Source organism: Asparagus officinalis, chromosome 3 (genome assembly GCF_001876935.1).
Source record: "Asparagus officinalis chromosome 3, Aspof.V1, whole genome shotgun sequence".
In the NCBI taxonomy this organism is placed as follows: domain Eukaryota; kingdom Viridiplantae; phylum Streptophyta; class Magnoliopsida; order Asparagales; family Asparagaceae; genus Asparagus; species Asparagus officinalis.
The window spans coordinates 36,229,242-36,238,858 of NC_033796.1; positions in this window are offsets into that span (position 1 = coordinate 36,229,242).

The following is a 9,617-nucleotide window of genomic DNA, read 5'->3' on the forward strand; positions in this document are numbered from 1 at the left end:
ATCAATGATCTTTCAAAGTATATCTAGGGTTGTCCATCCGGTCCGGCCCGATCCGGCCCAGCTCGGAAAATCGAGTCCGGGTCAGGCAAAACCGGAGCCCGGGCCTTTTTTTTGTTTTTTTAAAAAAATTAATCTCTTTAAATTTTTAATTATACACAAAAAAAATTACATAAAATTTTAATAAAAAACAATAATATTATTAATCACTTGAAATTACATAAATTATAAATACAAAAAATTATAAAAATGAAGAAAATTTGTGTCGAGGCCCCAAAAGTAGAAACTTCATGTGACGATGCCCTTTGTATTCTACCCCATGTGGATAAGCCCCAAATACACACAGTATTTGAGTATTTGTGACGAGTTCCCAAAGTATCGGATTTCAAAAAAAGCCCAATGGAAGTTACGAACTTGCCCCTTTGATGGGACTGAACTCAGTTACTGCGCCCCTCCCTATTTATTCTCAATTTCTCCATCATTAATCACATATCTCTCTCACACCCCTCTATCTCTCAACTTCTTCTTCTCTCTTACTTCCGCCATGGCCATTAAAAATGATCAGGCTCTAGGGAGGCCAAGGAAGGCGAAGGCGAGGATGATGGTCATGGAGTCGGAGATCGGGGACGTGATCAGGCTTGAGGGCTGGGCTTACTGGGACAGGGCCGACTTCCACCAGACTTGCTACTACATCGAGTACAACAACAAGGGGCCAAACGGCGATCCCAGGCCCAGGGCCGAGTGGGTCAAAAAGCACGAGCCCGTCAACAAGGAGGCGTCCCTCTTCTTGATCGAGAACTGGCTGGGGGACGTCACCTGGCCGAGGGACGTCGGGGCCAAGTTTATCGACGGCTTCGTCAAGAGCTATTTAGTTTAATCAAATCGCTAGCTAGGTTGTTAATTAAAAGCTTGATTGGCTTGGACCCGCCGTGCATCAAGCACATTGGGTTTTAATTTGTTACCTTAAATTTTTATTAATAGTTTTGTCATGAATTTTTTTAAACATTTTTTTGTAATTGTTTTCGAAAATTATAAATGAAAAGTGAGGTGAATTCATCTCCTCTTTTATCGTTGTTATTGCTATTTTATTATCAGTTCTTTCTTTAATTTGTTGTGGACGTGGCCGAAACGCTAACTGGGAATAAGATCGCAAGGCAAAAACATCAAACAATAATAGAAAAGAATTATGCGTGTTAGTTCTACTTCCAGCTAGTGTTATTTCTAATATAAACGTTAGTTCTAGTGGTATGTTAGTTCTAGTTGAGCCCCTATTAGTTCTATCTAATATCATGTTAGTTCTAACTTCCAGCTAGTGTTATTTCTAATATAAGTGTTAGTTCTAGTGGTATGTTAGTTCTAGTTAAGCCATTGTTAGTTCTATCGGTTCTCGTGTTAGTTTTAGCTGATTTCATGTTAGTTCTAGTTCTAGCTAGTGTCATTTCTAATATAAGCATTAGATCTAGTAGTACATTAGTTCTAGTTGAACCATGTTAGTTCTAGGGGCTCTCGTTCCTGATTTCATGTTAGTTCTAACTTCCAGCTAGTGTTATTTTTAATATAACCATTAGTTCTAGTGGTATGTTAGTTCTAATGAGTCCATGTTAGTTCTAGCTGATGTCATGTTAGTTCTAACTTTCAGCTAGTGTTATTTCTAATATAAGCATTAGTTCTAGTGGTCTGTTAGTTCTAGTTGAGCCCCTGTTAGTTCTAGTGGTTCTCGTGTTAGTTCTAGGTGATGTCATATTAGTTCTAACTTCTAGCTAGTGTTATTTCTAATATAAGCATTAGTTCTAGTGGTCTGTTAGTTCTAATTGAGCCCCTGTTAGTTCTAGTGGCTCTCGTGTTAGTTCTAACTGATACCATGTTAGTTCTAAATTGTAGCTAGTGTTATTTCTAATATAAGCATTAGTTCCTGTGATATGTTAGTTCTAGTTGAGCCTCTATTAGTTCTAGTGGTTCTCGTGTTAGTTCTAGCTGATTTCATGTTAGTTCTACTTCCAGCTAGTGTTATTTCTAATATAAGCGTTAGTTCTAGTGGTATGTTAGTTCTAGTTGAGCTCATGTTAGTTCTAGTGATTCTCGTGTTAGTTCTAGCTAATTTCATGTTAGTTCTATTTTCAGCTAGTGTTATTTCTAATATAAGCGTTATATCTAATGGTATGTTAGTTCTAGTTGAGCCCATGTTAGTTCTAGTGGCTCTCGTGTTAGCTCTAGTTGATGTCATGTTAGTTCTAACTTTTAGCTAGTGTTATTTCTAATATAAGTGTTAGTTCTAGTGGTATGTTAGTTCTAGTTGAGCCCATGTTAGTTCTAGCCGTTCTCGTGTTAGTTCTAGCTGATGTCATGTTAATTCTACTTCCAGTTATTGTTATTTCTAGTGGTATGTTGGTTCTAGTTGAGCCCATGTTAGTTCTAGTGGTTCTCGTGTTAGTGCTAGCTGATTTCATGTTAGTTCTACTTCTAGTTAGTTTTTGAACTTTTAAATATATATTGTAGTTGCAGTGGTTTGAACTCTTAACCTTCTCTCCAAATTTCCAAGTTTACCACTAGACCAAGTTGCCAAACTATTAATGTTAGTTCCACTTAAAGTTAGCTTTAACATGAATTAGAACTAATATAAAATAAGTTAGAACTAGCATGAAATAAGTTAGAACTAACATGAGTTATTTCTCATGATAGAGTTTTAAAAAGGGCGGGAAATTTCCCTCCATCTTTTCTGTTAGATCGCATTAATGTGACATGACTTTTCATGTTTTTGGGAACCAAAGGTGTCTGGGGAAGATAAGTGGAGGGGCAATTTTGAGTTTTTTTTAAATACAATCTCTTTTTTTTACTGCTGACGTGAAGGGGCATTGAAACATTAAATGCTATTTTTTAGGGCTGAATCACATGGGCCAAAATACAAGGGGCTGGGTCACATGGAGTTTTCGCTTTTGGGGTCTGGACATATTTTTCTCAAAAATAAAAAAATGATAAAAATAACTTTTTTATTAATAATAAATAAATCGTTTACAAGTATTGTTATGATAATTTACCATCCAAAGATAGAGATGTCGGAAGAATGTCTGCATAAGCCCAAGAGAGCTATGGTCCAAACCAATTTAGAGGCTCAAAAGCCCAGCCAAGGTTAAGTCTCTCGACCAGACGAGCAGACAAACCATATTTCTATCAAGGGTCATCATGACTGACTCGAAGTGCGGGATCAGTCGCCCCATCGCAATTAAGACGACTCCTCGAGCAGACGACTCGACTATACACCCGACCCGAAGCTCACTCGACTACCGGGTCGCCAAATCATAATGATGGCTCGCAGATCAACCCGCCTCGACTAAAGGGATAAGAGCCGACCAAGTTCACTTTAGATGTCAATCGACAACAGTATTGATTAGTCTCATCAAGATCTCTATTCTGACAAACCTCGTGCCCAAGCCGCTTATTCTGCTTACAAGTCATTTCTCAGAAGATTGTCATGATGTTTCCCTATGCACGAATGACTTCTCCTCCAATCGACAGCCACCACCTGGAGAGAGAAGGACGGCCACACAGCCGACCTATCCTACGCCCTACCTCTTCTATCAAATCCAGGATAAAGAGAAGTTATTTCTCTCCTGTACTCGAATGACTTCCCTCCCAATCACCAGTCGACATCTGGAAGGAGAAGGATATCTCAGCACCTCTACTGCTCACCTCTCAGTCGCCTCCTGTGTATAGCCAAAGCCGAGGGACAATACACTCAGAGGCAAGGGACTATAAAAGGAGGAGAAAAGAGGAACACAGAGGTAAGTGATATTTGGCCTGGCTATTTCTTCTTCATAAAAACTAGGAACCTACCTGGGTTAAGAAAGAACTAGAAAATTCTCAAAAGAGTACGCTCCGAGGACCTCAATGGCCTGAGGACCTTCCCCCAAACCCCACTCAAGCTCCACAGCTGACTTAACCGTCGGAGGTACCACAGGGAAACTAACCCCGTACTCCTACGATTCTTGCATGTGCAGGTCATCAGCCCACCTCGCGCGCTCAGAATCGGGCGTAAAGTCAGAGGAGGAGTTGGCCCCAACATCCATTCTCTCCCTTCTCCTCAGCGCCGTTAGGATCGAAGCTGCATCCTACGGCGGACAACCCCCATCTCTGACTGTTTGTTCACGAGCATCAACAAGTATAAATTTATTTTGAAATTTGTCGCATCACAATAGATGAGTACATCCCAACTAGGTTGTCACCTACTCACCTATATCACTATCATTTACAACTATTTCCAAAATAATTCATTACAAATTTTTAGGTAAGAAATAAAAATTATAATTTGATGAATATTATTTAATCTTTATATCTATCTGCTAGTCCCAAGTCTTTAAATTTATCTTTACTTCCAGCCAACCGATCGATGCCTTGCGTTTTCTTCTCATACCTCTACCAATCTTATAAGCACATCACCGCCTATACAGTATACGGATTTAACTGTTGTGGGTCCAGCTCAAGATAAGGCCTACATGATGAGGTCTGCATGAATTAGAATTCTATCTATAAGAAGTCTACATGAATTAAGATTCTATGTAGAAGAGGATTTGGAGGATTTATTTGAAATAGGAATAGGTTTGGAAAATTCTATATAAGAGAGCACTGAGATCAATATTTATATGAACAGTTTTTTGGGTGAATAGTACTTAGGTGCTACAGTAACCACAGGTTTGCTGCAGTGTCACGAGGAGAGAGAAATCGAAGAGAAAAGTTCAGATTCTGGATAGCTCGAGTGTCCGATTGCAGTGATTCAAAAGCTCCTGTCTTCAGAACGATGACGCCGTCGAGGGTACATTGCTGATTTCTCCATGAGAGTTGAAGATTTTTTGATAAGACAGGTATTAGGTTTTGGTGCCCTATGTAAAATTACCTATAGGTCCCCGCACACGGCTCGAGACAGAGAGAAGATGATGAATGTCACTATCCGAGTCATAGGAGATCATTTGATGATGACAAACACATGAAGTGAGTCGACGGACCATGCGAAACGATAGAACTTCGGAATGACGGAAACACGAACTGATCGGGAACCCCACATCGCTTGCAAAAGGCGGAGAGCCTCTCGTGTATTGTCCACTTCACATATGATTCAATTATGGAAGCATGTATATCTTCTCCACGGCTTTCCAACGCATCTTGAATCGCATGATTTCGAGTTCGGACGACGAAGATACAGCGAAAACGGACGGAACGCGCAGGACTACGTCCCGGGACTCGGCGAGACACCCAGAGGTGTCTCGGCTAACCCGAGACACCCAAAGGTGTCTCAGCTTGGCCGAGACACTCTAAGGTGTCTCGGCCAAGCTGAATTGGTGTCTCGGATTGGCCGAGACACCCATGAGTGTCTCGGCCAAGCCGAGACACCCAAAGGTATCTTAGAACTTATAGAGCGATTTTGGCCATGATCTGATTTGAATCTGAAAAAACTTAAAACATGAAAGTTGTATATCTCCTCGTTAGCTTTCCAATACATCTTGGATCAGGTCATTTGGAGGTTATATGAGGAAGTTATGACCAAAATATATGAGATACTCATTGGTGTCTCGGCCATGGCCGAGACACTCACAAGTGTCTCGGACCTTGTGGAGCTGTTTTGACCATGATTAGATTCGAATCTGAAGAATCTTAAAAGATAAAAGTTATATATCTCTTCGTTAGATTTTCAATAAATCTTGGATCAGGTTATTTGGAGATCATATGAGGAAGTTATGACCAAAATACCCGAGACACTCATTGGTGTCTCGGCCATGGCCGAGACACTCACAAGTGTCTCGGGCCTTGTGGAGCTGTTTTTATCATGATTAGATTCGAATCTGAAAAATCTTAAAAGATAAAAGTTATAGATCTGTTCGTTAGCTTTTCAATTCATCTTGGATCAGGTCATTTGGATGTCATATGAGGAAGTTATGACCAAAATACCCGAGACACTCATTGGTGTCTCGGCCATGGCCGAGACACTCACAAGTGTCTCGGACCTTGTGGAGCTATTTTGACCATGATTATATTCGAATCTGAAGAATCTTAAAAGATAAAAGTTGTATATATTTTCGTTATCTTTCCAACACAACTTGAATCACCTCATTCGGAGGTCGAATGAAATATTTAGAGCGAAAATACTGAAGAGGGTACAAACTGTCTCGCACATGTGCGAGACACCCCGAACTGTCTCGCACTCGGGACGTGTGTTTGACGGTTTTCGATCAGTTTTGACGGTTCCAGAGCCTCCCTAACTGTCTTGGGGTTATCTTTAAATATGATAAAGTGATTATAACTGAAGATAAGAGGGAATCAACCGTTCCTATCCAAACACAGGGCTCCTGAAGCCTATAAATACAGCCCCAGTGCCTTTATTTTTTGAGATCTGGAATTTTGGAGAATTGGCGAAGCCCTGCCGGATTGAAGACTGAATGTGCACGAATTTCAGAGAGGAGGAGGAGAGATCGGATCGAGTTCATCGGCATAAAGAAGAGGAGCTCGTCAGATCTGCAGTTCCCCGGGTCCGTTCCTTAAGATTATCCTATCCCGTTGCGATAATCTTAATAAGAGCAATTATCTCGTCGTTGCCGAGATAAGCGCTACGGTTTCTTGATTCCTTCGCGAATCAACGAAGCTCTGCCCGATTTTTCAGTAATCAGATCTGATCGACGGTGGTCCACGGATATCAACATCCCCGTCACAGGCCAAGATCCCACGCAAGCAGCGGGTGATAAACACCCGTTGCGTTTGTTTGAAGAGAGTTGTATTTTTTAATTTTTTTTTTCATTGTGTAAGAAAGTCTTATAAAAAGACTAATTTTACTTTGAATCTGTAATCGGTAAACGTGTAATAGATTCAGCAATGAAGAAATCAACTTTCACCGCAAACACCCTAAAGGTAACACTGTATCTTTCTCTTATGATTTAATCATCAAGTTCAGGTGTAACTTGGAGGGATTGTACTCTTGATTCATAGTGAAATATTTCTCCCTGGATTGCCCTGTGGTCGTAGGCACGATTTGCCGAACCACGTTAAATCTTGGTATTTGCTTGCTTGTGGTATTTTCATTGATGTCGTTATTCGTCTAGTGTTTAATTCTGCAGATTAATCTCCATAAAATCCCCAACAAGTGGTATCAGAGCCCCGGTTCGAGGCGTGCTTTGGGATGGAAAAGATAAAGAGTTTTGGCACAATGATAAAATTGGATGGTTCCAATTGGCAAGTATGGAAGTCCAAGATGAAAGATGTTCTGTATTGTAAAGATTTACAGTATGAAAGATATCCATGTTAGCATCTTTAATTTAATGTCCAAATTGCTGTCGTTCCTAACATAATATAATAATAAAATGGGGGAGAAGTATGTGGTTAGATGCTTGGTTTATGAGCTTTAGCTGTTGCAGCTATGATGTAAATCACCTCACTTCCATAAATATGATTTTTTGTAATAGGATTCCTAGCGTAGTGGAAAGAATCCAAAGTCATTACCAAATATCCTACCAGCTGCTAATAGTTTTAATTATGCATATAACAAAAAGATAAAATTCTCGAGCTGTCTCTATCTGTTTCTGTATGAATCAGAACAACCTGCGTATATACTCACCCGCCGTTGTGTTTTTGTTTTCCTTATTTTGCTTTGTTGCTCGCTCATGGTGCTTTTTCAACTTATCAGAAGACCCGAGGCATCTTTTGAATAAATACGTTCGGGTTCATACTAAACCAATGACCTATAAATTAATTAACCTCAATCATTGTCCTTCAAGACGAACCTTTAAACTTGTACGTCTAAATCAAATCTAACACGGCAAAACTGGTATGAGGGAAAATGAATGAAAGATTCATCATTTCAATTATTGAAAGGGACATGTTTCTAGAGTTTTTATGTTAGACGAATTGGCAAGCTCGGTTTACAGGCACACGCTTAGTCATGTTCGAACACAAGATCATCATTCCATTCCATTTACATTCTCTAACATGGTGGGGGTCAAGTAAGTCCAAAACAACCTCTATTTGTTCCGCTAGATATGCAACTAGTGTGAATTGTATGAATTTGTCTTATAGGCAAGCTTATATTCCGAACATCCACATCAAAACAAGCTTATGGTGTAGTCCAATCAACAACATGTGCTCATCACAAAGATGTGATTCCTGTCTTCTAGTGGCATTGTATCCTAAGGTAAAGCTAGCGTGGTTTGATTGTGAGGATTAAGGCCTATTGGGTAACTCTACTCAAACCGGTTTAGTGGAACAAATTAAACCATTTTAGATTCCAGCCCTAATAAACATATCAGAATTAACAGATCTTGTTAAGCTAATAAACATGTCAGAATTAACGGAACTAGTTTAGATTCCAGCCCTAATTAACATGTCAGAATTAACAGATCTTGTTAAGCTAATAAACGTGTCAGAATTAACAGAACCAGTTTAGATTCCAGTCCTAATTAACATGTCAGAATTAACAGATCCTGTTAAGCTAATACTTGATCGCTTAATGGGATCCACAATATTAAAATCCTGAATTTTTATTAAATACATTGTTTGGTCAGAAGTTTTTGTATCATGTATTTAGGTTGCCATGTAGGATAATGCATCCATGCTAATTTCGTGAAAATGTACTGAGTTCACTTTTTTTTTGCTGAGGCTTTTCTGAAAAGGAAAAAGGTGGGATATTATAGGCCTATACCAAAACTGTCCACAACATATTCATGTGCAACCAAACTAGACTTTTTTTTATTAGAGTTGTCACTTCATCAAATCCTTTAGATCCTCTTCAATATGCATATAAATAAATAACATTTTGAGAATGAATTTTTCTAGACCTATAACATGCATCAAAACACAATCCACGAACGATACGTCTCCTTACCCCTGAACCTAACTTACCCCCGAACATAACTGTTTTCTTTTTATTGGTTTGTTTGTGTATATGTTGGTTGGGTGGTTTTCCAAACCCATCCTAGCGTGCTTTTCCAAACTAAATTTGCTTACTATTCAAATATTTTGATATTAATATATTCATAAATATTTTTTAGTTGATTCTCTCTAATTAACTTGGTTGTTGATTTAGGCATGGAACCTTTTATCCAAAAGATTGATACCAGCATCAACTGTTTCCACTCGGCTTTCAACCTAACGCGCAACTTGTTATTCATAATGACAAATAAGGAGAGCAGTTCAAACCACCCACTCCACTCCTTTGACTCGTCAAAGCTACAATCCTACCCGTTCAATTATTACATTTATTGGTTTAGTTTGAAGTATGCAACTGTAGTTGAAGTGTTCTTACTTGGACTGGAAACAGATGACTCGATTTTTTAACTCCGGATCAGCGCGCATTGCGTAAACAGCGCCGAGTCAAACAGCCGAGGCACAAAAACCACTGTAGTAATCCTATAGATGCTCACACGAAAAAAAGAAAGTTCAGAAATCAGAAACACGGATGACATTAGCAAAAACGCTGAAAACAGGCAGCCAATACAACGGAAAAACTAGAGAAATTTTGAATTCCAACTTGATCACCTGAAGGCCATGTTTGGTTTGAGAGAAAGGGAGAGAAAAAAAAAGAAAGAGAAAGTAAGAAAAAGAAAAAGAAAATGATATTCTTTTTATTGTTTGGTTAGCAAGAATAT